Source organism: Bos indicus x Bos taurus, unplaced genomic scaffold, assembly GCF_003369695.1.
Source record: "Bos indicus x Bos taurus breed Angus x Brahman F1 hybrid unplaced genomic scaffold, Bos_hybrid_MaternalHap_v2.0 tig00011657_arrow_arrow_obj, whole genome shotgun sequence".
NCBI classification, from domain to species: Eukaryota; Metazoa; Chordata; class Mammalia; order Artiodactyla; family Bovidae; genus Bos; species Bos indicus x Bos taurus.
Genome location: NW_020867876.1, coordinates 9,783 through 23,871, shown reverse-complemented (window position 1 = coordinate 23,871; position 14,089 = coordinate 9,783). Strand labels below are relative to the sequence as shown.

At 37.9% G+C, this 14,089-nt stretch overlaps 1 non-coding gene across 1 annotated transcript; it reads left to right on the top strand.

Annotated features, from left to right (window-relative positions):
- Nucleotides 1–13,069: 13,069 nt before the first annotated feature.
- TRNAC-ACA lies at nt 13,070–13,142 on the top strand. Its single transcript has one exon. It is a non-coding gene; the product is annotated as a tRNA-Cys (tRNA).
- Nucleotides 13,143–14,089: the final 947 nt, after the last annotated feature.

Below are 14,089 nucleotides of genomic sequence, written 5' to 3'. Positions count from 1 at the left end.
CTTCTAAAAATATTAATTCATTGCTCCTCAAAATAACCTTGCATGCAGGTTAAAAAAAAATGGTTTATTATTTCCAGTTTTCACAAGAGGAAGCTGAAGTGATGAAATCCGAGGAATTGATTTTTCCAGGTCATTTTTATTAGTTAAGCTATGAACCACTGCAGTCAGATCTGAAAGTCCATGTCGTGCCCTTCCATTCTCTGCTGCCTAATATACTTTTAGGTTAGAAAGCTGTTTCTCAACCCCAGATTATAAAACTATTGGTATATATATTTTTTGTCCTATCCTCATTTCTTACATACTCAATTATTTGTAGTTTCTTAAAGATTTTATATTTTCTACCATCACCTTAGTTTCTTTAAGTCTCTCTTTCTATACAGAAAACCTTTCTCTGTTCCACAATCTCCTTTCATTTAATTCCCCTTGTTAGGACTCTCCCCTCCCCACAGCAGTCTGAGCTCAGTGTGCCTATGAAATGTTCCAGTGACGAAGTCAGCATTCTTGTGCTATGAGGACTCTTCATGCTGGGATTTTCATCTTTGTTTCCTAACATGCATTTGTTTTCCTGGTGTGTATTTTAACCTCAACATGGAAGCTTTGACATCAGAATTATGCCTTAAAGTTTGCATCTTCAGGGTTCAACACAATTTCTGAGACAACAGTAGTTGTTGAAGAAATATGTGTTAACTAAGTAAATATGCCAAGGCTTATATTTTTGTTTAAAAGAATTCTAGCCTTTTGACAAGTTTTTGCTGTCTGCCTTTATCATTTGGTCATTTACTTCCTCTGCCTTCAAATCAAATACCACTGGTTTACTTAGGTTTTTATTTATGGGAATATCAAACACTGAACCATCAACACTCACTTTACTCTTTTGTGAAACAAATGGAGTATGCAATGATATATAAAACTAATTATCCTAGGAGCCTCCCAGGCAATCCAGTGGTTAAGGCTTCACCTTCCAATGCAAGGTGCTTGGGTGCGATCCCTGGTTGGGGAGCTAAAAGCCCAGATGCCTTGTGGCCAAAAAAACAAAACAGGAAACAGAAGCAGTGTTGGGAGAAACTCAATAAAGACTTTAAAAATTATCCTAAAACATGAGATAAAATATAGCAGAATATAAATTGATGTTTAATATGTATTAAAGTTATAACTTTTTGAGTCTACTTTGGAGGGAATGCTGAGTTTCCTGCTCTTGTCTGAACTCTCAAATGTATCTTTTTTAGCTCATTCCAAGAATATGCACTATGAATTTCCTAAAGAATATTGTCAATTATCTCTTCTTTAAGAAAGGTGAAATGAGAATTTTAGTGAATATAATTAGGTTCATTTATTAAGTATGCTTGAGTTAGAATGCAAGGTCTTGAATTAATGAGTTGAAGACAACTTTGGACTGGTTTTAATCCATCAGAAAGCCAAAGCAATTTTAATCTGGTTTAAGAGTCAATAAAGCAGTGAGATTTTAGACCCTGCATCTTATATAACTTCCTTGTAGTAGATGGGCCATTAAACATGGAGTAGTACCAGTTTGGGGAGGACTGCAGTTCTTAGCTTACAACATTTCATTTTATCTGGATATGACCCAGTCCTACTCTACTTCTAATGGAAGCCACAAATTGCCCAAGAGAGCAGAGCCAAGTCATATCCGTGGGGAGCCATTAGCATCACATTTATCGCCATTCTCATTGGGTCAATAGGAGGAAATACTTAGATTATAAGAGCTTCCTGCCCTACTCCTGGTGGGAGAGTAGTGCCATCTCTTATTCTTTGTACTCATAAGAGACCCCTCTGCTTTTTATTTCTACTTATTTAGTTTTTAATCTTGATGTTTTTCTTATTAAGTATTTAACTCCTATAGGAACTATTCTTAGCCATTGGTAACTTCATTTGAAAAACATTTCTCACTTCTGATAATCCCTTTTATTCTCTTTTCCTAAGACTCAGTGTCTGTCCTGACATTGATGAGGCCTCCCTGGAGGTACACATCTGAGTTTTTCTAGCTGTGTCGGGATGCCTGTTCTCTCTTTTGGGATGGAGACAGTCACATCATTAAATATCCCTGTTCATGGTCTCTAGCAGTGATGGAACTGTTTCCCTCAATAAATACAGGATCCCATGGCACAGCTTAACTATCACCTGCAAAACTTCTGTGTTAGAATTGGGTTTCTTTCCTCCTATGATCCCACGTGCTTTTGTCATTAATCCCTTCTTCTGAAATATTTCTCAAGTTTGGAACTCTGCTGCTTTCACTTTATACTCATTTCCTCCCATCTCTCAGTGAATCACTCTTCTAAGAGCACTTCCTCTCCCTGCCAGAGGTCCAGGTCTTTGACTCTTGGTCTCTCTCTGCAGCTCAACCACCCAGGTTGTCTCCTGGCACCGTTATCAAAACAGTGCGGTTACGCTCATATCCAGAGCTAACGAAATTCTCCTTGTAAGTTCCTTCCCATTATTCCTCCACTTTCTGTGCTCCTCTGGCCTTATACAGCAGTCGCATGACTTTCTGGAGTGGCTCAGGATGCTCCTTGGACTCGTGCACTTCTGAATAGAGGAATTGTAAGAAGTCTTTTTCTCTGGTTGTGTGCCCCTCAAGGGGTATCTCAAAGTGTGGGTCTAGGGAAAATGCCATTACCTAGGAAAGGGTTTCACTGGGTTTCACACCAGCTGAGAGTTGAATTTAATTATTCAAATATGTTTCTCTGTGACTTCACCAGCCTTTAGCCTCACATACAAGCCGAGAGCCTCATTCTTCATTGCATTTTGGATCTAAGATGTGAATACAAGGGAAGCTTCTCTAAAATCCCCACAGCAATTCAGAATTTAATGATTTGTAGTAAAGTTCTGGAGCCACCAGTCCCTGTTCTTTACAAATTCCACAACTTTTAAAGGTTCTTCCGCCTTGGGTTAAACCATCTCTGCTTCACTCTGCACTTCAGCCAGACCACTAGCCGAGGCAGCAGGGCGGCTCATCTTGCAGTTTCCTGTCTCTCATCCTTCGCTGTCTTGTATGCTGTCGTATGTCTATTATTTGAAAATTGTTTTCATTTTTATCTAGTTTTACAGTTATTTGGGGCAAGAGGAGAAATTTAGTTCCTGTTACTCCATCATGACTGGAAGCAGAAGTTCTGTTTTTTTTCCATCTTAGTAAAATAAGAAACAAGAGAAACTTAAAATTTACATCTGTATTTAATATTCATATTGAAACTGGCAGTTTCATTTAGTTCTTCTGTCACATGCTGCATCAGGGGTTATCTTGTGATAAAACTGTTTCTTATTGCAAAGCAGTTGGTAGGGGCCTTATTTCCTTTGCAGAGAATTGAAATTAATGTTTATAATTAAGCATATGAAGAGTTCCTGTTATCTAGTTTTAATGACAATGAATGGCCAAGTATTCTAAAAAACTCACCAAGACAAACCATATGTTGGAGATTTTTAAGGGCGAAAGAATAATAAGAAAATTGTTTTGTTGTCATGTCTGCACTAAACATGAACTCTTTATCAGCTCCATTATGAGGCTGAAACCTTGATGACCTAATCTAAAGTGATAAGTTACCAAAAAAGAAATTAAATTAATGAGTGTTCTGAAATATAAAATCGCACTTATTATTGTGAAAAAACAAACTGGATTGTGAATGGATTCCATGTTTGAGATATTAGCTAATAATACAGTGAAAGCTTCTTGATTAGCTAGATATTTAAAAGAGTACAACAGAAAGACCAACGAAACAGAACAAGAGCCCAGTAGCAAACCCATTATGCATAGAGGGTCATTTGATCTGTGACATAGATTGTAATGTGGTACTGTTGGGAAAAGAATATCTTTTAAATAAATGCTACTAGGTTAATTAGATATCTGCATGGAAATGGCCAAATCAGATCAGTTCAGTTCAGTCACTCAGTCATGTCCAATTCTCTGCAACCCATGGACTGCAACACGCCAGGCTTCCCTGTCCATTTCCAATTCCCGAAGCTTGCTCAAACTCATGTCCATTGAGTCAGTGATGCCATCCAACCATCTCATCCTCTGTAGTTCCCCTTCTCCTCCTGCCTTCAATCTTTCCCAGCATCAGGGTCTTTTCCAGTGAGTTAGTTCTTTGCATCAGGTGGCCAAATCAGATCTCTATTACATAAAACACAACAATCAGTTCCAGCTGTATTATGGAGCTAATATTGAAATAAATAATAAAGCTTTTAGGAGAAAGCAGAAGAGAATACCCTGAAGACCTGAATAAAGGCAAAGAAATTTCTTCAAAAAGCTACAAAGAAGAGTTAAAAGAAAGAAAAGCAAACTACTATCCTCAAAGAAGATATTTTCTATATATGTTTGACAAAGGACTTATATAAAACACAGAAAATTTCCTATAAGTCAAAAGGTATCAACCCAGCAGAAAAATGGACCAAAACCTCAAACAGGATTTCATAAATGAGGATATCCAAAAGCTGATTAACATATAAAATGGTGCTCAAATTGATTAGTCATCAGAGAAAGGCAAACTAAAGTCACATATATAACAGAGTGGCTAATACAAAAAAGGCAGAAAATACCAAATTTAATAGGAAAGCATCTGAAAACTAATTTAATGATAGCATGGGTATAAATTGGTATAAATACTTTGAAAAAATTGCTCATCATTATCTATTAAATCTGAATATTTGCATACTCTGTTATCTATAAATTTCATTTTTGTATTCATGAAAAAGTATTAATGTTAAAAGATATTTTTATATAGTGGGAACATACTGAAACATACATGTAATAATCTTTATAGCAATATTGTTTATATTGACCCTAAATCAAAGTCTAAAAGTAAATTTAAAGAAAAATGTACAACAGTTCAAATGATTCATAAAGAACTTATTTAATAGAAATACTAAGGATAAGTTAAATTATGCCACAAATGTACAATCTGTTAACCTCAATAAGAATGCCAATAAAAATATCTGTAGTAAGAAATTCATAAAATTAAGCTGTTAACTTTGAATTCTAGCATTCTTTTGAAAGTCTGTGATGCATTTTATATTCTTCCTTTCTTCAAGTCAAGAGCTGAATAAACATGTATAAAACTTATCTCTAATAATGAACAAAACAGTAACTGTTTACACCGTAGCTATTTCAAAAGTAAGAAAGGAAGTAGAGAATTGTTTCTTACCCAAATTATTGGACCATTCCAGATAAGGCAGAGTAAAACCCAACCCCAAGGTCAATTTAAGTTCTAAAGGCCTCAGGATGAATCTATACAAATGTGGAATATGAGTAGAGTACATATTTGTATCCACCATTTAGAAACTTCAAGCATATGTATACTTTGTTCTATTTCCTACTGAGTTATGAAAATAATGTATTTAAGGACCGCATTTCATGCACTTACTGAGTGTCCAGTTTTTTAGTGTATTCAACTGTGGTGCAGTCTGTGAAATGGACATAGGTGTATGTTCTTAGTAAGAAGTGCATAGATTAGAAATGGAAAGCTTTTGATATTATTGAATTTGGTGTTCAAATAGCCAAGGGAATCTTTCCATAATTCTTGGAATCTTTCCAAAAATTAGAGATTGATCATGAATACAAAAGTTATTTTCTTTTCTCATCCATTTCTTGTATATATGAAGCCATAAAGACTTGGTGTAAGCATTAATACATACTTTCTTCATAGTAAGGAAAGTAAAGACAATTGTCTTGGGAATAAAATCTCGGTGTAGGTATAGATACAGGTTTTGTGTGATTTAGAATAAAATTTTTTCTTTTCTACTATGGTTTATTACAGGGTATTGAATATAGTTCCCTGTGCTGTACAGCAGGGCCTTGTTGATCCACTCTGCACGTAAGAGCTTGCATCTGCTGGTCCCAAACTCTCAGTCCAGCCCTCTAACTTGGCAGCCACATGTTTATTCTCTTTGGTGAAAGTGACAGTGAGTGTTGATCGGTCGTGTTCGACACTTTGCGACCCCGTGAACTATAGCCCACCAGGATCCTCTGTCCATGGAATTCTCCAGGCTAGAATCCTGGAGTGGGTAGCTTTCTCCTTTCCAGGGCATCTTCCCAACCCAGGGATTGCACCTTGCAGGCAGCTTCTTTACCATCTGAGCTTCCAGGGAAGCCCTTTACCCTGTAGAACATATTCTCTATGTTTGTGAATGTTTTTCTGCTTTGTAGATAAATTCATTTGTGTCACAGCTCAGATTCCACATATAAGTAATATCATATGGTATTTGTCTTCCTGACTTACTTCACCTAGTATGATAATCTCTAGGTGCAAAATAAATTTTAATTTTTAATTTTTAAATTGTCACATTAAAATGCAGTTGTGGTGTTTTCAAAATACTGAACCATGAAAAGCTACAAATAAGTCAAGTGTTTTACTTCCATCCCATATTTTTATGTAGACTTGGCCTCATTGTTTATTTTGAGATTCAAGATCCATACTGGTATGTACACATATATATTTATATAAGGCTCTATGTGCATAAACACTTTAATATGGTGACTAATTATTCATAAAATTAAAAACGTTTTTAAAGTTTTCATGTAGTAATTCTTATTCATGACGTAAGGTACGTGGTAAGAGCTTTGGGCACACCTGTGGCATGCCCAGTGTGTGGGTGAAGCCCACCGTGAACTGGATGCTTCAGTAGCAGCCACAGCAAAAACCGGAGCTCAGACTGTGCACTGGTACACAAGAGGTGTCTAATGGAAACCTTAGATGTTGCACAAAAGAGCATTACCCTTAATAGTGCGCCTCTCTAGTGAAGAGAAGCCTGCTAGACTACTGTTTGAACTTAATACAATGTTGTCAATGTGCGTGTTAGAGTGGAGGAAGCAATGGGGAGGGAACAAGCCCTGTTTCTACCTCAGGGTTTTCCAAAAATGTGCCTTGTTATTTTCCAGAATGATTTCGAGACTAATTTAAATATCCAAACTGGGGTTCAGAATGTTGAATAAATAAGATTAGTGGCACGCGCCTTTGTTTTTCTAGAAATGTAGACATAATGCTGCATGCTAATGTTCAGAAATTATAATAAATTTCAAAACAGAAATGTTAAGCCAGTTATAATAAAAAAAGCCTCATATCTAGTCTACCAGAATTTATTTTCAAATTTTAATAAGGGTATAAGGAATGTGCAGTGAACCAGAGACTCAGATTACAGAAATGCTAAACAGAGCATTTATAGTTCTGTGACATAAAAGGAGGCTAGGGACAAAGCAATCTCAGAGTCTAGGGAATGAAATCTTGACTTGTCTTTTAATCTTTATGCACACAACCGCAAAATGCAGGGCAAATGCTATCCTGGTACCATGGGAAACTGTCAATATTGATATTGCTTATAGATAAACGGAACTTACAATGGGAAAACAAATTAAGCAAACCAACTTAACTATGTCAAAGAAGTCCAATTAAATCATTTTTGAGAATGATTTAATTATTTGTGAATTAAATATTCACCATTCACCATTATGTGAATATTCACCATGCCTTTCATTAAATGTCATTAAATGTATATCAATATAATTATAAGTTATTTGAATTTTAAAATGATGTGTTTGTATTTAGTTTCTTGATCACCCTCTTTCAGATCACAACTTATAAAATGGCATTAGCTAACTTATAAGCCAGCCTTCAACAGTGTGTGAACCAAGAACTTCAGATGTTCAAGCTGGATTTAGAAAAGGCAGAAGAACCAGAGATCAAATTGTCAACATCCATTGGATCATAGAAAAAGCATAGGAATTCCAGAAAAGCATCTACTTGTGTTCATAGACTATGCTAAAACCATTGACTGTGTGGATCACAGCATACAGTGGAAATTTTAAAGAGATGGGAATATCAGACCACCTTACCTGCCTCCTGAGAAATCTGTATGCAGGTCAAGAGCCAACAGTTAAAACCAGATGTGAAACAACAGACTGGTTCCAAACTGGGAAGGGGTACATCAAGGTTGTATATGGTCACCCTGCTTATTTAACTTACATGCACAGTACATCATATGAAATGCTGGGCTGGATGAAGCACAAGCTAGAATCAAGATTGCCAGAAGAAATATCAATAACCTCAGATATGCAGATGATACCACCCTTATGGCAGAAAACAAAGAGGAACTAAAGAGCCTCTTGATGAAAGTGAAAGAGGAGAGTGAAAAATATGGCTTAAAACTTAACATTCAAAAAACAAAGTTCTAATGAGGTGGATGAAACTGGAGCCTATTATACAGAGTGAAGTAAGCCAGAAGGAAAAACACCAATACAGTATAATAACGCATATATATGGAATTTAGAAAGATGGTAACAATAACCCTGTGTACAAGACAGCAAAAGAGACACTGATGTATAGAACAGTCTTATTGACTCTATGGGAGAGGGAGAGGGTGGGAAGATTTGGGAGAGTGGCATTGAAACATGTAAAATATCATGTATGAAACAAGATGCCAGTCCAGGTTCGATGCACGATACTGGATGCTTGGGGCTAGTGCACTGGGACGACCCAGAGGGAGGGTATGGGGAGGGAGGAGGGAGGAGGGTTCAGGATGGGGAACACATGTATACCTGTGGCGGATTCATTTTGATATTTGGCAAAACTAATACAATTATGTAAAGTTTAAAAATAAAATAAAATTTAAAAAAAAACAAAAAAAAACAAAAAAACAAAAATCATGGCATCCAGTCCCATCTCTTCATGGCAAATATATGGGGAAACAATGGAAACTATGAGAGGCTTTATTTTCTTGAGCTCCAAAATCACTACAAATGGTGACTGCAGCTCTGAAATTAAAAGACGCTTGCTCCTTGGAAGAAAAGTTATGACCAACCTAGACAGTCTCTGCTATTAAAAAGCAATGACATTGCTTTGCTGACAAAGGTCTGTCTAGTCAAAGCTATGATTTTTCCAGTAATCATGTATGGATGTGAGAGTTGGACCATAAAGAAAACTGAGTGCTGAAGAATTGATGCTTTTTAATTGTGGTGTTGGAGAAGATTCTTGAGAGTCCCTTGGACTGCAAGGAGATCCAACCGGTCAATCCTATAGGAAATCGGTCCTGAATATTCATTGGAACAACTGATGCTGAAGCTCCAATACTTTGGCCACCTGATGCAAAGAGCTGACTCATTGGAAAAGACCCCGATGCTGGGAAAGATTGAATGCAGGAGAAGAAGGGGATGACAGAGGACAAGATGGCTGGATGGCATCACTGAGCTCCAGGAGATGGTGAAGAACACGAAAGCCTGACATGCTGCAGTCCATGGGGTCACAAAGAGTGGGAGACGACTGAGCGACTGAACAACAACTTATAACAGATCCTCAATAAACATATTTTTGAAATATTTATGGTGTCAAAGAAGTTGACATCTTCAAAAAATTACAGCAAGTATACATTTCATGGTTCCCAAAATGGACACAAAAATTAAATATAATGACCTCATAGCAAGAATTATTGTAATAATATTGATAATCATTGATATTATAGCAATACCAATGAATACTTAAGATTATCTGCTTTGTAAAAGCACAGCTATAAATGTAATCAATTTTCCAACAAATGTAAGAGGTAACTTTTTCTTTCATCCATTTTTCTAGGTGAGGAAGACCACAGCACACTGAGGTTAAATATCTTGCCCACAGTCACGTAGCTAGTAAGAAGAGATCCAGAATTTGAAGCCAGGAAGTGTTGTGATTTTTTTCAGAATCTGTGATTTTTTTTTCCCCATGATGTTAAAATGCTAGACTTCATAAGCCAATCAACCATTATGGAGTACATAATGAGAATCTTTCCAGTCATTTTAAGATATAAATCTTTCATTTAAATTGCTAAATTATCAAGGGCAAAAATAATTCTGTCAGGAGAGAAGAAATAAGAGAATAGAAAATGTAACATTCCATATTATTTACAACAAAGTATATCTTAGTTGAATTTACTGGGTGAAAAAGCGTACCAATATTAAAAATGAGTTAGAGATATAAAATTTTGCAAATCGGTTAATATTTTCTTAGAGATTATTGTTTTAAAAGTAAGTATTATAATATTAAGAAGATTTGATGTTGACTTCACATTTTCCGATTTTAACATTTTAATTTACTGTAAGCAATATGCTTACAGGGGACATACTACATGCAGAGCACTGTTAGGTATGCTTTACAAATGTGAACTTAGTTCTAAAGGATCTTTTTGAAAATCAGCTTACTGATGAAAAACTGAGATAAAATGACTTGCCTCATGTCATGGCTAGCAAGTTTAGAGGCAGGATTCAAAATCTTGGAAGGCTTTCTTAGTGTCCATACTTTATCTTCCATGTTCTTTAAATAAGGATCTTGTATATAATAACAAATAAATCATAAAAAATAAAAATATTGAGTTCCTGTTTCCAGGAACAGTGAAAATTCTATCATATCTTTCTTAAATAAATAGTGCCATGCTTCTTTATTGAATAGAATTTTATAGCATTTATATTCTATTTTTGAAGGCCTCATTTTACTCATTTTTTGTTTTTTCCTATGTTGTATGAATATAGCAAGTTATTTGGATGCAAAGAGCTTATTTTGAGACATAAAATAATTCCAGTAACCAATTTTCTAACAATTCTCCTTAATCTGCCTCAGCTAATAAATATTTTAAAATATAAGAAATACAGTGCTTTTGATAAAGATTTTGGAGACAGGCTGGAATATTTGCTATGCCAGTGTGTACCACAGTAAAAACAAAATGAAATGAACAAGTAAACAAACAGAATCTCTTCGATATGATGTGAAAACAGCCAAGGAAGACTGTTCGCTTTGGTTAAATCAATGCAGTGTGAAGTCTGTGTAAATTTGTTGTAAGCATTATGACAGATGGGAGAGAACTCATTTAAATTTCAAAAACTCTTGCCTTGCAAAGAAATTTTCTTAGGATAATTTGTATTCATATCTAAAAGCAGGAGCCTCAAGACTAAGCATTGCGATTGCCTTTTATAATACAGGTTACGGGAGCTCCTTTTCTTTATTTTTCTGAATCATCCTCTTCTTTGAACTATTATTCAGGAGATGGTGTTGCTTTTTGTCCTTTGTGGGATTTCTTCGTTGGGCTGACGATAAAAAGTTGCCAATTCCTTTCATGCTCATTATCACATTCATTGTTCTCCTTGTGTGTGCTTAGTCACTCAGTCATGTCTGACTCTTTGCGACTCCATGACTATAGCCCGCCAGGCTCCTCTGTCCATGGGATTCTCCAGGCAAGAACCCTGGAGTGGGTTGCCATGCCCTCCTCCAGGGGATCTTCCCAACCCAGAGACTGAACCCAGGTCTCCCGTATTACAGGTGGATTCTCTACTGACTTCGGTGCTTTTGGGATGATGTCCTGTCCTGTAGAGAGCTGCTAACTCCGTCAGATCTATTCAGGTATCTGAATTGTATAACAATGTTCTAATTTTGGACTGCAAGGAGATCCAACCAGTCCATTCTAAAGGAGATCAGTCCTGGGTGTTCATTGGAAGGACTGATGCTAAAGCTGAAACTCCAGTACTTTGGCCACCTGATGCTAAGAGTTGACTCATTGGAAAAGACTCTGTTGCTGGGAGGGATTGGGGGCAGGAGGAGAAGGGGACGACAGAGGATGAGATAGCTGGATGGCATCACCTACTTGATGGACATGAGTTTGAGTGAACTCCAGGAGTTGGTGATGGACAGGGAGGCCTGGCGTGCTGTGAGTCACGGGGTCACAAAGAGTCGGACACGACTGAGCAACTGAACTGAATTGAACGATTGTTTTCATCATAGATGTGGTAAATTAGACCAGATGTAATGACAGAGACCCGAATTCAGTCCCTAGGTCAGGAAAATCCCCTGGAGGGGGAAATGGCAACCCACTCCAGTATTCTTGCCTGGAGAATTCCATGGACACAGGAGGCTGGCGGGCGACAGGCCATAGGGTTGCAAAGAGTCGGACACAACTGGGAGACTAACACACATGGTAAATTGAAGAGTTTACCTTTAAGTCACCAAGGCTTGAGTACATATTTTTAAATAGGTCATTGCTACAGATCACAAAGCCTGTCTTCTATTTGTGTTACATATCCCTAGAGGGGAGTGTGAGCACCAAGGGACAACCATGTAAAGAAGCAAGAGGGTAGCCATGTGCAAGTCAAGAAGAGAAGCTTCAGGAAAAACCAGACCTTCTGACACCCTGAGCTTGGGCTTCAGCCTCCAGAACTGTAAAAACTAAATTTCTGTTGTTTGAGCCACCCAGTCCATTCAGTGTGGTGTTTTAATATGGCAGCTCTAACAAACAGTCCTGAATCAGTTTTCTACTGCCTCACTAACACATTAACACAAATCCAGTGGCTTTAAAAGAATGCAAATGCATTTTTTTTTTACAGTTCTCTAGTTTCCACAGATCTTACTGTTCTAATTGTAAGTTGTCAATGAGCTGCCTTACTTTCTCAACAGTTTAAGGGAAAAATCTATGTTCTTGCCTTTCGCAGCCTCTAGAGGACACTCACAGAGTTTAGCCTATGGCCTTTTTTCCTTCATCATCAAAACCAGAAACTGTATCTCTTTGGCCTTTCTTCCATCATCACTTCCTCTGACCTTCTTCTGCCTCCCTCCTCTACTTTTGTGGATCCTGGTTATTACCTTGGACCCACTCAGATAAATCCAGAACAATCTCCTTATTTTGTCAGCTGATGATCAACCTTAAATCCATGTGCAGACTCAATTCTCCTTTGCCTTGAAACATAACATTCTTCTGGGAATTAGGATGTGGATAGCTTTCTGGGGGAGAGGATTTTCTGCTGACCATAGTCTTATCACCGGGCCTTGTTTATTCTTAAAAAGTAGGGTTCTGGGTTTTTTTTTGTTTTTTTACTATCACTGTTCTGGAAATGGGTATGACATTGAAACCTCCACAATAGTGAGGGTTAGGTTATTGCCTAGCAGACCCAGACATTTTCTGCTTATATAGGTCAAGTAGCCCTTTAAGAGGCTACTCAACATTCCCAGGTCATAAGTATTTATTTCATTTCTAGACATTTAGCATGAAGAACTAACTCTTTCCTTTCACAAATATCCTGCTGGGCTACCCATTTGTCACACCTTATCAGGAGCCTTCCCTGGTGGCTCAGGTGGTAAAGTGTCTGCCTACAATGCAGAAGACCCAGGTTCGATCCCTGGGTCAGGAAGATGCTCTGGAGAAGGAAAAAGCAACCCACTCCAGTACTTTTGCCTGGAAAATCCCATGGATGGAGGAGCGTGGTGGGCTACAGTCCATGGGGTCGCAAAGAGTCAGACATGACTGAGCAACTTCACTTCACATCAGAAGCCAGAGATCAAGAGAGTTATGTGTTCCATAACTCTCAGTCCAAAAAGTAGAAGGGTAGAGAAAGTGGTGGAGAAGGCAATGGCACCCCACTCCAGTACTCTTGCCTGGAAAATCCCATGGACGGAGGAGCCTGGTAGGCTGTAGTCCATGGGGTCGCTAAGAGTCGGACACGACTGAGCAACTTCACTTTCACTTCTCACTTTCATGCATTGGAGAAGGAAATGGCAACCCACTCCAGTGTTCTTGCCTGGAGAATCCCAGGGACGGGGAAGCTTGGTGGGCTACCGTCTATGGGGTCGCACAGAGTCGGACACGACTGAAGCGACTTAGCAGCAGCAGCAGCAGAGAAAGTGGAGAGTGAATCTGGAGTAGTAAATAAGAAAATTTTAAGCTCACCAACTCTCACCATCAAATCCATCATCAACGCCCACTAAATTCGCCTTTTAATATCTCCCTACTTCTCCCCTTTACCACTGACACCCTCCAAGTCAGATGGTTTCATCAATTTTCCCTGACACCACTGTAATAATTTCCTAACCAGTCAACTTGTGGTCAACCACACTTCCCCACCTCCACATGACAGTCAACTTTTAAAATTGAAATATGTCTCATTCATCCCATTTCCAAAGCACTCATGTCTTTCTGCTGCTCTGAAGATAAACTCCTCAATCCGTGGCTTCCTACCTACAGCTCAGCTTTAGCTGAAACCTTGCTTCCCACATCTGAAATTTTTACCGTAGCCACATTGGCCTCACTCTGGTCGTTGATGTTCTCGTGTTCCTGTCTTTTTTCAGGCATTTGGATGCAT